The sequence below is a fragment of the Ambystoma mexicanum genome, chromosome 7q (genome assembly GCF_040938575.1).
Source record: "Ambystoma mexicanum isolate Mex_15411 chromosome 7q, UKY_AmexF1_1, whole genome shotgun sequence".
Classification (NCBI taxonomy): Eukaryota; Metazoa; Chordata; class Amphibia; order Caudata; family Ambystomatidae; genus Ambystoma; species Ambystoma mexicanum.
This window is the reverse complement of record NC_090941.1, coordinates 1,149,610,936-1,149,627,258: the sequence shown is the minus strand read 5'-3', so window position 1 is coordinate 1,149,627,258 and position 16,323 is coordinate 1,149,610,936. Positions and strand designations below refer to the sequence as shown.

General features: G+C 50.5%; 1 long non-coding RNA gene across 2 annotated transcripts in view; it reads left to right on the top strand.

Moving 5' to 3' along the window:
* Window positions 1–9,380: 9,380 nt before the first annotated feature.
* The window catches only part of LOC138528704 (uncharacterized), a 53,230-nt gene continuing 46,287 nt past the window's right edge, over window positions 9,381–16,323 (top strand). For both annotated transcript variants that reach the window (XR_011284210.1, XR_011284209.1), the window contains exons 1-3: window positions 9,381–11,577; window positions 12,393–12,650; window positions 12,847–12,924. This is a non-coding gene — a long non-coding RNA (uncharacterized lncRNA). The remainder of the gene's footprint in view (window positions 11,578–12,392; window positions 12,651–12,846; window positions 12,925–16,323) is intronic.

The window sequence follows — 16,323 nt, the reverse complement described above, 5'->3', positions numbered from 1 at the left end:
CTGGACTGAGCCACAGTTGCACATTCTAACACCCCTCCCAGGTCCCCGGGGCTGAGCCAGAGCTGCACATTCTAACACCTCCTCCCAGGTCCCCTCGGCTGAGCAAGGGCTGCACATTCTAACACCCCCTCCCAGGTCCCCTAACACCTCCCAGGTCCCCTGGGCTGAGCCAGAGCTGCACATTCTAACACCTCCTCCCAGGTCCCCTGGGCTGAGCCAGAGCTGCACATTCTAACCCCTCCTCCCAGGCCCCCTGGGCTGAGCCAGAGCTGCACATTCTAACACCTCATCCCAGGTCCTCTGGCTGAGCCAGAGCTGCACATTCTAACACCTCCTCCCAGGTCCCCTGGGCTGAGCCAGAGCTGCACATTCTAACACCTCCTCCCAGGTACCCTAACACCTCCCAGGTCCCCTGGGCTGAGCCAGAGCTGCACATTCTAACACCTCATCCCAGGTCCTCTGACTGAGCCAGAGCTGCACATTCTAACCCCTCCTCCCAGGTCCCCTCGGCTGAGCCAGAGCTCCACATCCTAACCCCCCCTCGAAAGGTCCCCTGGGCTGAGCCAGAACAGCACATTCCACCACCTCCTCCCAGGCCCCCAGGGTTGTGCCAGAGCTGCACATTCTAAGACCTCCTCCCAGGCCCACTGGGCTGAGCCAGAGCTGCACATTCTAACCCCTCCTCCCAGGTCCTCTGGCTGAGCCAGAGCTCCACATTCTAACCCCTCCTCCCAGGTCCCCTGGGCTGAGCCAGAGCTGCACATTCTAACACCTCCTCTGAGGTGCCCTGGGCTGAGCCAGAGCTGCACATTCTAACCCTTCCTCCCAGGTCCTCTGGCTGAGCCAGAGCTCCACATTCTAACCCCTCCTCCCAGGTCCCCTGGGCTGAGCCAGAGCTGCACATTCTAAGACCTTCTCCCAGGACCCCTGGGCTGAGCCAGCGCTGCACATTACACCACCTCCACCCGGGTCACCTAGGCTGAGCCAGAGTTGCACATTCTCACACCTCCTCCTAGGTCCACGGGGCTGAGCCAGAGCTGCACATTCTAACACCTCCTCCCATGTCCCCTGCGCTGAGCCAGATCTGCAAATTCTAACACCTCCTCCCAGGTCCCCTAACACTTCCCAGGTCCCCTGGGCTGAGCCAGAGCTGCACATTCTAAAACATCCTCCCAGGTCCCCTAGCACTTCCCAGGTCCCCTGGGCTGAGCCAGAGCTGTATATTCGAACACCTAAACCTAGGTCCCCTAACACCTCCCCCCAGGTCCCCTGGGCTGAGCAAGAGCTGTACATTTTATCCCCTCCTCCCAGGTCCCCAGGGCTGAGCCAGAACTGCCCATTCTAACACCTCCTCCCAGGTCCCCTAACGCCTCCTCCCAGGTCCCCTGGGCTGAGGCAGAGCTGCACATTCTCACACCTCCTCCCAGGTCCTCTGGGCTGAGCCAGAGCTGCACATTCTAACACCTCCTTCCGGGTCCCTTGGGCTGAGCCAGAGCTGCACATTCTAACACCCCCTGCCAAGGCGGCACATTCTAAAACACCCTCCCAGCTCCCCGGGGCTGAGCCAGTGCTGCACATTCTGACACTTCCTCCCAGGTCCCCGGGGCTGAGCCAGAGCTGCACATTCTAACACCTCCTCCCAGGTCCCCTGGGCTGAGCCAGGGCTGCACATTCTAACACCTCATCCTAGGTCCTCTAACACCTCCCAGGTCCCCTGGGCTGAGCCAGAGCTGCACATTCTAACACCTCCTCCCAGGTCCCCTGGGCTGAGCCAGAGCTGCACATTCTAACACCTCCTGGCAGGTCCCCTACCACCTCCCAGGTCCCCTGGGCTGAGCCGGAGCTGCACATTCTGACACCTCCTCCCAGGTCCCCTGGGCTGAGCCAGAGCTGCACATTCTGACACCTCCTCCCAGGTCCCCGGGGCTGAGCCAGAGCTGCACATTCTAACCCCTCCTCCCAGGTCCCCGGGCTGAGCCAGAGCTGCACATTCTAACAAGCCCTCCAAGGTCCCCTGGGCTGAGCCAGAGCTGCACATTCTGACACCTCCTCCCAGGTCCCCTGGGCTGAGCCAGAGCTTCACGTTCTAATACCTCTTCCCAGGTACCCGGGCTGAGCCAAAGCTGCACATTCTAACACCTCCTCCTAGGTCCCCTGGGCTGAGCCAGAGCTGCACATTGTAACACCCCCTCCCAGGTCCCCTGGGCTGAGCCAGAGCTGCACATTCTAACCCCTCCTCCCAGGTCCCCTGGGCTGAGCCAGAGCTGCACATTCTAACACCTCCTCCCAGGTCCCCTGGGCTGAGCCAGAGCTGCACTTTGTAACACCCCCTCCCAGGTCCCCTGGGCTAAGCCAGAGCTGCACATTTTATCCCCTCCTCCCAGGTCCACTCGGCTGAGCCAGAGCTGCACATTGTAACACCTCCTCCCAGGCCCCCTGGGCTGAGCCAGAGCTGCACATTCTAACACCTCCTCCCATGTCCCCTGGGCTGAGACAGAGCTGCACATTCTAACACCTCCTCCCAGGTCCCCAGGGCTGAGCCAGAGCTGCACATTCTAACACCACCTGCCAGGTCACCTAGGCTGAGCCAGAGCTGCACATTCTAACCCCTCCAACCAGGTCACCTAGGCTGAGCCAGAGCTGCACATTCCAGCACCTCCTCCCGGGTCCCCTGGACTGAGCCAGTGCTGCACATTCCAACACCTTCTCCCGGGTCCCCTAACACCTCCTCCCAGGTCCCCGGGTCTAAGCCAGAGCTGCACATTCTAACACCACCTTCCAGGTCCCCAGGGCTGATCCAGAGCTGCACATTCTAACACCTCCTGCAAGGTACCTGGGCTGAACCAGAGCTCCACATCCTAATCCCTCCTCCCAGGTCCCCTGGGCTGAGCCAGAGCTGCACATTCTAACGCCCCCTCCAAGGTCCCCTCGGCTGAGCCAAAGCTGCACTTTATAACACCTCCTCCCAAGTCCCCTCGGCTGAGCCTGAGGTTCACATTCTAACAACTCCTGCTAAGTACCTGGGCTGAGCCAGAGCTCCACATCCTAACCCCCCATCGAAAGGTCCCCTGGGACGAGCCAGAGCTGCCCATTCTAAGACCTCCTCCTAGCCCCCCTGGGCTGAGCCAGAGCTGCACATTCTAACACCCCCTCCAAGGTCCCCTCGGCTGAGCCAGAGCTGCACATTCTAACCCCTCCTCCCTGGTCCCCTGGGCTGAGCCAGAGCTCCACATTCTAACCCCTCCTCCCAGGTCCCCTGGGCTGAGCCAGAGCTGCACATTCTAAGACCTCCTCCCAGGTCCCCGGGGATGAGCCAGAGCTGCACATTCTAACCCTCCTCCGAGGTCCCCTAGGCTGAGCCAACGCTGCACATTCTAACACCTCCTCCCAGGTCCCCGGAGCTAAGCCAGAGCTGCACATTCTAACACCCCCTACAAGGTCCCCTGGGCTGAGCCAGAGCTGCACATTCTAACACCTCCTCCCAAGTCCCCTGGGCTGAGCCGGAGCTGCACATTCTGACACCTCCTCCCAGGTCCCCTAACACCTCCCAGGTCCCCGGGGCTGAGCCAGAGCTGCACATTCTAACCCCTCCTCCAAGGTCCCCTCAGCTGAGCCAGAGCTGCACATTCTGACACCTCCTCCCAGGTCCCCTGGGCTGAGCCAGAGCTGCACATTCTGACACCTCCTCCCAGGTCCCGGGGCTGAGCCAGAGCTGCACATTCTAACAGCCCCTCCAAGGTCCACTCGGCTGAGCTAGAGCTGCACATTGTAACACCTCCTCCCAGGCCCCCTGGGCTGAGCCAGAGCTGCACATTTTATCCCCTCCTCCCAGGTCCACTTGGCTGAGCCAGAGCTGCACATTCTAACACCTCCTCCCAGGTCCCCGGGTCTGAGCCAGAGCTGCACATTCTAACACCACCTCCCAGGTCCCCAGGGCTGAGCCAGAGCTGCACATTCTAACACCTCCTGCAAGGTACCTGGGCTGAACCTGAGCTCCACATCCTAACCCCTCCTCCCAGGTCCCCTGGGCTGAGCCAGAGCTGCACATTCTAACACCCCCTCCAAGGTCCCCTCGGCTGAGCCAAAGCTGCACTTTATAACACCTCCTCCCAAGTCCCCTCGGCTGAGCCTGAGGTTCACATTCTAACAACTCCTGCCAAGTACCTGGGCTGAGCCAGAGCTCCACATCCTAACCCACCATCGAAAGGTCCCCTGGGCCGAGCCAGAGCTGCACATTCTAAGACCTCCTCCCAGCCCCCCTGGGCTGAGCCAGAGCTGCACATTCTAACCCCTCCTCCCAGGTCCCCTGGGCTGAGCCAGAGCTCCACATTCTAACCCCTCCTCCCAAGTCCCCTGGGCTGAGCCAGAGCTGCACATTCTAAGACCTCCTCCCAGGACCCCTGGGCTGAGCCAGCGCTGCACATTCCACCACCTCCTCCCGGGTCAGCTAGGCTGAGCCAGAGCTGCACATTCTAACACCTCCTCCCAGGTCCCCGGGGCTGAGCCAGAGCTGCAAATTCTAACCCTCCTCCCAGGTCCCCTAGGCTGTGCCAACGCTGCACATTCTAACACCTCCTCCCAGGTCCCTGGAGCTAAGCCAGAGCTGCACATTCTAACACCCCCTACAAGGTCCCCTCGGCTGAGCCAAAGCTGCACATTCAAACCCCTCCTCCCGGGTCCCCTGGGCTGAGCCAAAGCTGCACATTCTGACACCTCCTCCCAGGTGTCCTGGTTGAGCCAGAGCTGCACATTCTAACACCTCCTCCCAGGTCCCCTGGGCTGAGCTAAAGCTGCAAATTCTAACACCTCCTCCCAGGTCCCCTGGGCTGAGCCAGAGCTGCAAATTCTAACACCTCCTCCCAGGTCCCCTAACACGTCCTCCCAGGTCCCTTGGGCTGAGCCAGAGCTGCACATTCTAACCCCTCCAACCAGGTCACCTAGGCTGAGCCAGAGCTGCACATTCTAACACCTCCTCCCAGGCCCCCTAACACCTCCTCTGCGGTGCCCTGGGCTGAGCCAGAGCTGCACATTCTAACACCTCCTCCCAGGTCCCCTGGGCTGAGCCAGAGCTGCAAATTCTCACACCTCCTCCCAGGTCCCCTGGGCTGAGCCAGAGCTCCACATTCTAACCCCTCCTCCCAGGTCTCCTGGGCTGAGTCAGAGCTGCACATTCTAACACCTCCTCCCAGGTCCCCTAACACCTCCTCCCGGGTCCCCTGGGCTGAGCCAGAGCTGCACATTCTAAAATCTCCTCCCGGGCACCCTGAGCTGAGCCAGAGCTGCACATTCTAACATCTCCTCCCGGGTCCCCAGGACTGAGCCAGAGCTGAACATTCTAACACCTCCTTCCAGGCCCCCTGGGCTGAGCCAGAGCTGCACATTCTAACACCTCCTCCCAGGTCCCCTGGGCTGAGCCAGATTCTGACACCTCCTCCCATGTCCCCGGGCTGAGCCAGAGCTGCACATTTTATCCCCTCCTTCCAGGTCCCCTGGGCTGAGCCAGAGCTGCACATTCTAACACCTCCTCCCAGGTCCCCTTGGCTGAGCCAGAGCTCCAATTCTAACCCCTCCTCCCAGGTCCCCTGGGCTGAGCCAGAGCTGCACCTTCTAACACATCCTCCCAGGTCCCCTGGGCTGAGCCAGAGCTGCACATTCTAACACCCCCTCCCAGGTCCCCTGGGCTGAGCCAGAGCTGCACATTCCACCACCTCCTCCCAGGCCCCCTGGGCTGAGCCAGAGCTGCACATTCTAAGACCTCCTCCCAGCCCCCCTGGGTTGAGCCAGAGCTGCACATTCTAACACCCCCTCCAAGGTCCCCTCGGCTGAGCCAGAGCTGCACATTCTAACCCCTCCTCCCAGGCCCCCTGGGCTGAGCCAGAGCTGCACATTCTAACACCTCCTCCCAGGTGCCCTGGGTTGAGCCAGAGCTGCACATTCTCACACCTCCTCCCAGGTCTCCGGAGCTAAGCCAGAGCTGCACATTCTAACACCCCCTCCAAGGTCCCCTCGGCTGAGCCAGAGCTGCACGTTCTGACACCTCCTCCCAGGTGTCCTGGTTGAGCCAACGCTGCACATTCTAACCCCTCCTCCCAGGTCCCCTGGGCTGAGCCAGAGCTGTACATTCTAACACCTCCTCCCGGGACCCCTGAGCTGAGCCAAAGCTGCACATTCTAACACCTCTTCCCAGGTCCCCTGGGCTGAGCCGAAGCGGCACATTCTAATACCTCCTCCCAGGTCCCTTGGGCTGAGCCAGAGCTGCACATTCTAATACCTCCTCCCAGGTCCCCTAACACCTCCTCCCAGGTCACCTATGCTGAGCCAGAGCTGCACATTCTAACACCTCCTCCCAGGTCCCTAACACCTCCTCCCTGGTCCCCTGGGCTGTCCCAGAGCTTCACATTCCAACACCTCCTCCCATGTCCCCTAATGCATCCTCCCAGGTCCCCTGGGCTGAGCCAGAGCTGCACATTCCAACACCTCCTCCCAGGTCCCCTAATACATCCTCCCAGGTCCCCGAACACCTCCTCCCAGGTCCCCGAACACCTCCTCCCAGGTCCCCGAACACCTCCTCCCAGGTTCCCTGGGCTGAGCCAGAACTGCACATTCTAAAACCTCCTGCCAGGTCCCCTAACAGCTCCTCCCAGGTCCCCGAACACCTCCTCCTGGGTCCCCTGGCTGAGCCAGAGCTGCACATTCTAACACCTCCTTCCAGGTATGACTCACCTGCCAGGATCAAGGATCTGCATAATTACAGCTGAGTTTGCACCTGGTAGCAGGGACTAACTAGAAGAGTTTCAATTATTTGAAAATGGTTGAATATAATTGTTATATTTTTACAATATTAAAAAAAAAATCCCAGGAATGTTGTCCACTATGAGCTGTTTAAGGTTAGTGTTATTTTTACACTACCAATAGCCATACACCAGCTTTTTGCACAAGCAATATGTTCTGAATGCTAGTAAATACAGGCTTGTCATTACAGTAAAGTCCTTGAATCACTGCTGTAAAATAAGCATTTTTTTAATTTCACAACCTAACTGTAACATTATGTATAACGCTTTCAAGTATTATTATTCAATGTTTTTATTTTGTGCACAAACCACAAAGCGCAAACCATTTTGTGAAAGACAACGGCTACACTCCTGTTTCTCTTTCATTCTTATTAGATTCCCCTTGCAATCGTTTTTTGCCAATCTTTTTTATGTTATGTTAAAGGTTCTTGTAGCGCGCACTGTTGCCACCTGCATGGTTTCTTGGCGCTCTTTATGGGGAAATGACCTCCAAGTCATGCCTTTATCTGCAGTATGGGGGCTTTGGGGTTAACATTCCACAACTGCGAAATACTTTAGGAAAGGGACATTGGAAAACTCCCTTCAGGGGAGTATTTCTCAGGCTTGCATTTAGTTCAACTAAGCCTTACACCAAAAGATTGCTGGCATGGATAAGGGGTCACCTGTGTTGGGCACCTTATCTCTGGATTGGAAGGAGCACGAAACTTAATTGTTGGTTCATTCGTTTTAGCACAACTTTGCCATTCAATTTCTATGTGTATTGTGTGCCTGTAGTAGGAGTAAGGGACCAGCACGGCCTTGGCACGCCTTGCATAAAAGCTTGCAGGAATGTATAAGGGGCCACCTGCATTGGGCACCTTATCTCTGGATTGGAAAGAGCTAGTAACTTCATTTGTGATTCAGTTTCAGATCCCCATTGCCGTTGTGTTTCTATGCATCATTTTAGATGACCTCTAAATACTAAAATGAATCTTTGCACCTTATTTTCCAGGAACAACGTTTGTATTCCTCTTGGCTGCAACATGTGCTTAAAAGGTACTTCCCGGCTGCCTACACACTTGATGAGTGCTTCGATGAAAGGCAAGGAATCGTTGGTGTCCTATCTTCTGCAAGGGAGGGTCTACAAATATGAAAACCTTAATATGCTGTGTGATGACGAGAACAGCATGAAAGTTATAGATTTGCTGGAATCAGCTGGATGTTTTATTCGTGGGAAGCTTCAAGAGCTACTTCAAACGTAAGCAAAACTTTACTTTCAGTGACACATTACTTTTTCCTATTTCTACAAAACAAAATTTCAAAATGTTACAATGTGTACCCAACAATTGTGTCTGGGGTCTGTTCCTGGAATCAGACGGCTGTTTGTCAATGGCAACATTATGATTGTTGATCCTTAATTGCTTTAATTAGAATACATTTCTTTATTTCAAAATGGACAGGTGAACTAATGAAGAAAAGGAAAATCTGGGAGGAGAAAGGAATGATCATTATAATGAGCTGCAAGAACCGTAAATTATTACAGGAAGAATAATACATCTATATCTTCACATATGCAAATCTAACCTGAACTATGTCAGACAATCCTTTTAATATATGACCTGGTCAAATCTTGCTGTGCACTACCTTCTTGGTATGTGTGAACATGCGGTTTGTTATTTCTGAGTACATTAGCAGTGTCTTTGGCATATATTTAATTTGATAATTGATGTTTAATACGTTAGCTGCAAAAGACAGATCTGCAGAAAGGAGCCCCCATGGATGCGTCATGATTCTGAAGGTAGCACAGCAAGGATTTGTCCGGGTTTTGGGAAACATGAGCAGAAACAAGGACATAACGGCTCAGCAAGTTACAGATTTTGTATTTGGAAGCAATTTCTGAAGAAACCTAGCATTGTAAAACAACTTTGTGCAAGTATAAACATTATATCAACTTTTTTTTATCCAAGGGCTTATTCGGTTCAATGCCATGGAACTCTGTGTCGGGTAACATTTTGAGTTTGTCCCCCTTGGAGCCTCAAACTTGTATTACATGTTTCCTGAATTTAAATTGGATGGCTGCAATGGCATGGTACTAGTGAGTTCACAGATGAATTTACAGCACTCTAAATGCTTCCTTCACTGAGAAAAACACACATTTGTCTCTGTGTCACCAGTGACGCAATGTGTGAAAATGCTCAACATGGTTGTGAGAAATGCATTAAATGCAGAAAAACGCCTGTATTCAGGGTTTAGAGCAAGCTGCATTGAATGTACATCTACAAATGTTAAAGTCCACAGGACACCAGTAAGGGACCAGCATATCTCTACAGAGGAAGGAAACTACACCTGCACAGTTAGCACCTTCCCCTCTGGGCTGAGCCAAAGCTGCACATTCTAACACCTCATCCCAGGCATGACTCACCTGCTGGGGATTAAGAATCTGCGTGATGATCTGCTACCCCTGGGCGGAGCCAAAGCTGCACATTCTAACACCTCCTCCCATGTCCCCTGAGCTGAGCCAGAGCTGCACATTCTAACACCTCCTCCCAGGTATGACTCACATGCCAGGGATTAAGAATCTGAATAATGGGCTGCTACCCCTGGGCTGACCCAAAACTGCACATTCTAGCACCTCATCCCAGGACTCACGTGCCAGGGATTAAGAATCTGCATAATCTGCTACCCCCTGGGCTGAGCCAAAACTGCACATTCGAGCACCTCATCCTAGGTATGACTCAGCTGCCAGGTATCAAGAATCCACATAATAATCTGCTACCCCCTGGGCTGAGCCAAAGCTGCACATTCTAATACCTCATCCCAGGTATGACTCACTTGCCAGGGATTAAGAACCTGCAGTGCAGAATCTGCTACCCCCTGGGCTGAGCCAGAGCTGCACATTCTAATACCTCATTCCAGGTATGACTCACTTGCCAGGGATTAAGAATCTGCAGTGCAGAATCTACTACCCTCTGGGCTGAGCCAGAGCTGCACATTCTAGTACCTCATTCCAGTTATGACTCACCTGCCAGGGATTAAGAATCTGCAGAATCTGCATAATGATCTGCTACCCCCTGGGCTGAGCCAAAACTGCACATTCTAGCACCTCATCCCAGGTATGACTCACGTGCCGGGTATTAAGAATCTGAATAATGGGCTGCTACCCCTGGGCTGAGCCAAAACTGCACATTCTAGCACCTCATCCCAGGACTCACTTGCCAGGGATTAAGAATATGCAGAATCTGCATAATCTGCTACCCCCTGGGCTGAGCCAAAGCTGCACATTCTAATACCTCATCCCAGGTATGACTCCCCTGCCAGGGATTAAGAATCTGCATAATGATCTGCTACCCCCTGGGCTGAGCCAAAGCTGCACATTCTAGCACCTCATCCCAGGTATGACTCACCTGCCAGGGATTAAGAATCTGCATAATGATCTGCTACCCCCTGGGCTAAGCCAAAACTGCACATTCTAATACCTCATCCCAGGTAGGACTCACCTGCCAGGGATTAAGAATCTGCATAATGATCTGCTAAGCCAAAGCTGCACATTCTAGCACCTCATCCCAGGTATGACTCACCTGCCAGGGATTAAGAATCTGCATAATGATCTGCTACCCCCGGGCTGAGCCAAAACTGCACATTCTAGCACCTCATCCCAGGTATGCCGAAACTGCCCCAGCTCATCCTTTAGCCGCCAGGTGCACAGGGGAGTTTGCACCTGGCTGCACGGACTGACTACAGGAAATTCAATTGTACAATAGTTGAATATAATTTTGTTTTATTTAGGCTCTGTGTGTACATCAGTCTACAAATACCCTAGGAATGGTGTGCTCTTTGAGCTGCTGACACTACCAATAACAACAACAACTAAACAACATTAGTTTGCAAAAGCAATATCGTCTGATTGGTAGTAAATGCAGTATTTGTGTAGTAGTATAGCAATATCGTCTGATTGGTAGTAAATGCAGGCTTGTTATTGAAGTATATGTGTAGCACAGTGAGCCTTTATTATTATGCAATGTTATTATAATGTGCAAGGTAGCAGCTACAGATATGTTTCCCTTTCATGCTCATTGGATTCCCCTCGCAATTCCTTTTAGTGAGTTGTTTGCACACCTTTTTTATGGGGAAATGACCTCCAATCCATGCCTTCATCTGCAATGTGGAGACTTTGGGAGTAACATCCCACACCTGAAAAACACTTTAAGAATGGGGACATATGAAATTTCCCCCCAAGGGGAGTATTTGTCAGGCTTGCATTTAGTTCAACTAAGGCTTAAACCAAAAGCTTGCAGGAAAGGATGAGAGGCCACCTGTATTAGGCACCTTATCTTTCAGGTTTGGCACCTGCGTTTTATATATTTTTAAGTGCTTCTCTTTTGAGGTTGAACTTCTGTGAAATATACAACTGCAGATGTTTGTGTTACAATATTTATTACTGTGGGAAGGATTGCATGTGAGCATCAGGTGTTCACCTAACAGGAGTTCTTTCTATTTATCTTTGTTTAGTAAATGCTTCCATGTTAGGTGAGCAATTGTTGCAATATCTCCTCTACAGAAAACCATCTCTCTACACTTTCAAAATCTTCACCAAGCAAGCTCAGAAAAGAGCGGGAAAAATATGGGAGGAGCTACTTAATGGTTTGGTACCTTGAAGACCATTCAAAGGATAAAAAGGCGGGCACTTCTTCCACAGTGTCCATAGCAGGAGCGGCCTCGGATGAGAACAGTGATGCAGACACACTGGCTGAACATTGCAGTTTTGAATTTCAGATGTCTTGGCACCTCGCAGAAATACAGCTTCAAGGTTGGCACCTGCGTTTTATATATTTGTAAGTTCTTCCCTTTTGAGGTCGAAGTTCTTTGAAATAAACAACAACTCTGGAAGTGTATGTTATAATATTTAGGGCTGGATTGCATTTGAGCATCAGGTGTTCACCTAACAGGAATTATTTCTATTGTTCTTTAGTTAGTAAGTGCTTCCATGTTGGGTGAGCAATTGTTGCATTCATTCCAAAACAGAAACCCATCTCAGGATTGCTTTCAAACTCTTGCAAGTCTTGGGCAAGCTCAGAAAAGAGCGGGACAGATTTGGGAGGAGCTACGTAATGGTTTGGTGCCTTGGGGGTCATTCAATGGATACACCTTAGGAATGGAGTCATGTGAAAACTCCCTTAAGGGGAGTATTTGTCAGGCTTGCATTTACTTCAACTAAGCCTTAAAACAAAAGCTTGCAGGAATGGATAAGGGGACACCTGTATTGGGCACCTTATCTCTGGAGTGGAAGGGGCTAGAAACTTCATATTTGTTCCATTTTTGTTAGCATTCCATTGCTATTTACTTTCTATGTGTGTTTTGTGCCTGTAGTAGGAGTAATGCGTGGGAGGGGCGGGGGCAGCACAGCCTTGAAAACCACAGCCTTGGAAACCCTGGCATAAAATCTTGCAGGAATGGAAAAGGAAAAGGGACCACCTTAATTTGGCATCTTATTATTTTGCTGAAAGGAGCTAGAAACGTCCTTTTTGGTTCATCGTTATTAGCATCACATTGCCATTTCATTTCTATGCATCTTTTTAGATGACTTCTAAATACTAAAATGAATCTTTGCACCTTCTTACCCAGGAACAACATTCGTATTCCTTTAATCTGCAAATTGTGCGTGAGGAGTACTTCCCCGCTGCCTGCACTCTTGATAAGAGCAAATCCGAGAAGTGGTGAAAGATGCCATGGAATTGTTGGTGTCCCATCTTCGGCAGGGGAGGGTCTACAAATATAAAAACCTTAAAATGCTGCTTGATGACGAGAACATAATGAAAGTTATAGATTTGCTGGAATCAGCTGGAGGTTTTATTCTTGGGAAGCTGAACAGCTACTTCAAATGTAAGCAAAACTTAACTTTCAGCGACACATTACTTTTTCTATTCCTACAAAACATTTCTGCAAAATGTTACAATGTGAGCCCAGCAATTGTGTCTGGGGTCTGTTCCTGGAATCAGACGGATGTTTGCTCGTCAATGGCAACATTATTATTGTTGTTCCTTAATTGCTTTAATTAGAATACATTTCTTTATTTCAGAGAAGACAGGCAAACTGTTGAAGAAAAGGAAAATGTGGGAGAAGCAAGGAATGTTCATTTTAATGAGCTGCAAGAACCGTAAGTTATTACAGGAACAATACATAAATATCGTCACATATGCAAGTATAACCTAAACACTCCCTTGTGCACCCTCTTCTTAAGAAGCCCTCTGCCGATCCTTCCTCTCCGGTTAACTATCGCCCGATCTCCATCACGCCTTTCCTGGGCAAACTCCTGGAAAAGCTGGCCATCTCCCAGCTGAATCTGCACACTGAATCTGGTGGTTGTCTCCACGACCACCAGTCTGGTTTCAGAGCTGCCAGAAACACAGAACCTGCTCTCCTGAACACCTGTGAAGACTTGCTCTCTAATCTTGACTCTAATCTTCCTTCTGTCCTTATTTTCCTCGTTCTATCCTCTGCTTTTGATAGTCAACCACGCCGTCCTGCTCAGTCACCTCTGTGGCAATCTAGGTATTACTGGTCAGGCCCTGGCCTGGATTACCTCCTTTCTCACTGACCGATCCTCTCGGATCCAACTGGGGTCTTTCATCTCCACTCTCTCTCTCTACTTGTGGTATTCCCCAGGGGTCTAACCTTTCTCCCTGGGTTTTCAATGACTACCAGGCACCTCTTGACCACAGCATTGCTACATTCTGCTCTAACTTTGTGTTGTGCAGATGACACTGAGCTCTCCTTCAGGCTCCCCTCAGCCTCCCCTGCCCCTTCTCTCATGCCAGACTGTCTCTGCCCTAATGCCAGTAAGACCGAGATACCTGGTATCTCCTTTCCTCTCTCTCTCTGGCTGCCCACCCTGGGTCCTCTTCCTTATCCTTCCTGTGAGGTTAAGAAACTTAGTGTCATCTTCGACTCCACTCTCTCCTTCTCTCCTCACATCTATGACAACTCCAAGAAGTCACACTTTCAGCTGCACCTCCTCAGAGGTATTCTTCCTTTCCTCACTTTGCCCCAGATGCTCACTGTCTCCAGAGCTCTGGTCCTCTCTAGGCTGGACTACTGCAACAGCCTCTTTCTAAATCTGCCTGTCTCTACTCTTCGACCTTTACAACTTATCCAGAACATGACTGCAGGACTTTTCCTTGGCCTCAAGCCCAGGGTTCATATCTCTCCAGCTCTGAAATCTCTGCACTGGCTCCCTGTGGCTGCAAGGGTCCAGTTCAAGATCCGTTGCCTAGTCCACAAGGCTTTCTGGGGTCTGGGACTGCACTATCTCCAATGTTCTCTTCCTAAACATCTTCCTTCTCTAGCTCTACGCTCATCCATCTCCAACTTTCAGAGGCTCAGACACTTTTCCAAGCAGAGAGTGGGGGGCAGATCTTTCTTCAGCTCAGGCCTCCCCCTGGAACAGCCTCCCTGTCTCTCTCAAACTTAAGCAGAACCACCTCTGGTTTCGGAAGCAGCACAAGACCTTCCTTTTCGCTTCTGCTTTCTCTCTTCCTCTCCCCTGCTGATGTCTCGAATGCTCCACACACTGGTCACCTGATCACCCTTTGAACTTGGGCCGAGGCTCCTGCATGCTCAGTTGCCCTCGCACTGCCTCTGGGCTCCCCTGGCACTTAAGGGACTGTATCTGCAAACCTGCAGTCTGTTTGCTCTGCACTAATGAGCCACCCTCTGGCAGCACTTATAGAGTGACCGCACTTCTTGTCTTCTCTCCCACCCCCGGCACCCCCCCCCTCTTCTCCATACTTGCTTGATCTGAATGACACAAGACCTAGTAAGTTATCGTTGTTTTGGCCTCCTTCTGTTTCCCCCCTCCTTGTCTTGTTGTGCCTAGAAACACTTGTGTACAGGCGCGTTATAAATGACACATAACTATGCCAGCCAATTATTTTATCATATGACCTGGTCAAATCTTGCTGTGCACTACCTTCTTGGTATGTTTGAACATGCAGTTTCTTTTTTCTGAGTACATTAGCAGTGTATTTGGCATATATTTAATTTGATAATTGATGTTTAATACCGTAGCTGCAAAATACAGATCTGCAGAAAGGAGCCCCCATGGATGTCCTGATTCTGAAGGTAGCACAGAAAGATTTTGTCTGGGTAATGGGAAACAAGAGCAGAAGCAAGGACATCCCGTCTCAGCAATTTTGCTTCCAAACCACCTGAAGAAACCTAGCATTGTCAAATACCTTCTGGTATTTGTATTTTATTTGTAATTTATAAAGTGTTTTAAACCAAAGCACCGAACAAGGTTTACTTGCAGTACAATCAAAGTAAAATAACAGAATATGCAAAATGTCATCTAAAGACAGGAGAAGGTCGTTTTTAATAGAAGTGCAAAATAAGGAATAGTAAGTAACGGAGCGAAGAGAAATTGGGAGAGAGTTCCAGTGATAAAGGGCAAGCAAAGAAAAAGAAGGAAGCCACAACTGAGCACAAGGAGGTCGAGGAACTGATAACAAGAATTGAGTCTGAGAATGTAAAACACGATGAGGGACATAAAAGGACACAAGAGATGAAAGATACAGAGGCGTAAGTACCTAGAGAGCTTTAAATACAATACAAAGAAAATTAAATTGAAGGCCTGAAAAGATAGCTATCCAAGAGTATACAGTGGCAGAGGAATAGAATCGCGAGGAGGAAGTAAATATAACAGACACATTAAAGACTGACTTTAATGTAGCCAAACGATTAACAGGGAGACCAAAGAGTTAAGGCAAAGCAGTAGAATAGATGTGAGAAAATGAGGCCAGAAATCGGATGTTTAGTGGTGTTAAACATAAGAAAAGGACAGACTTTCCAAATATTGAAAAGGTGATCACAGGAACGGGATATAGTAAAAATATGATTAGATAAAGTGAAATCAGTATCAAGATAGAGACCAAGATTACAAGCCGAGCCAGAAATAGGAAGAAAAGAAGGTGGAAAAGAGACAGACGCAGGGGGAGAAGGAGGAGGAAGAGTGTTTGCACAGAAAAAGAGAACTTCAGTTTTGGTAGTGTTCAGAACGAGAAAGTTGTCAGACCTCCAAGTTTTGATGGTTGAAAGGCAAGAAGCAAGATCGACGTGAATAGAAGACGTGAAAGAGGAGAAAGACAAAAAGAGTTGGCTATCATCTGCATAAAAATGGTCCGAGATACCAAAGGATGAAATAATATCCGCTAAAGGGGAAGTATAAAGAGAAAAGAGGAAAGTTATAACAACAGAGACCTGCAGAACACTATGAAGAAGAGGTGAAGTATTAGAAGATAACCCATCCCAGGTAACCGAGTGCGTTTAGATACATAAGGACAGAACCAAGATAAGACAGAACCAGAAAAGCCAAAATAAGGGAGAGAAGTTAATAGCAACGAATGATCCACTGTGTCGAAAGCAGCAGACAAGTCCAGTAAAATAAGCAGAGAAGAGTGTTTAGAGTAGCGACCCGAAAGAAGAGCAGTTTCCGTGGAGTGAAGAGGACGGAAACCTGATGGGAAATGAGCAAAGGATAGTATTCCCAGTAACAAAGACA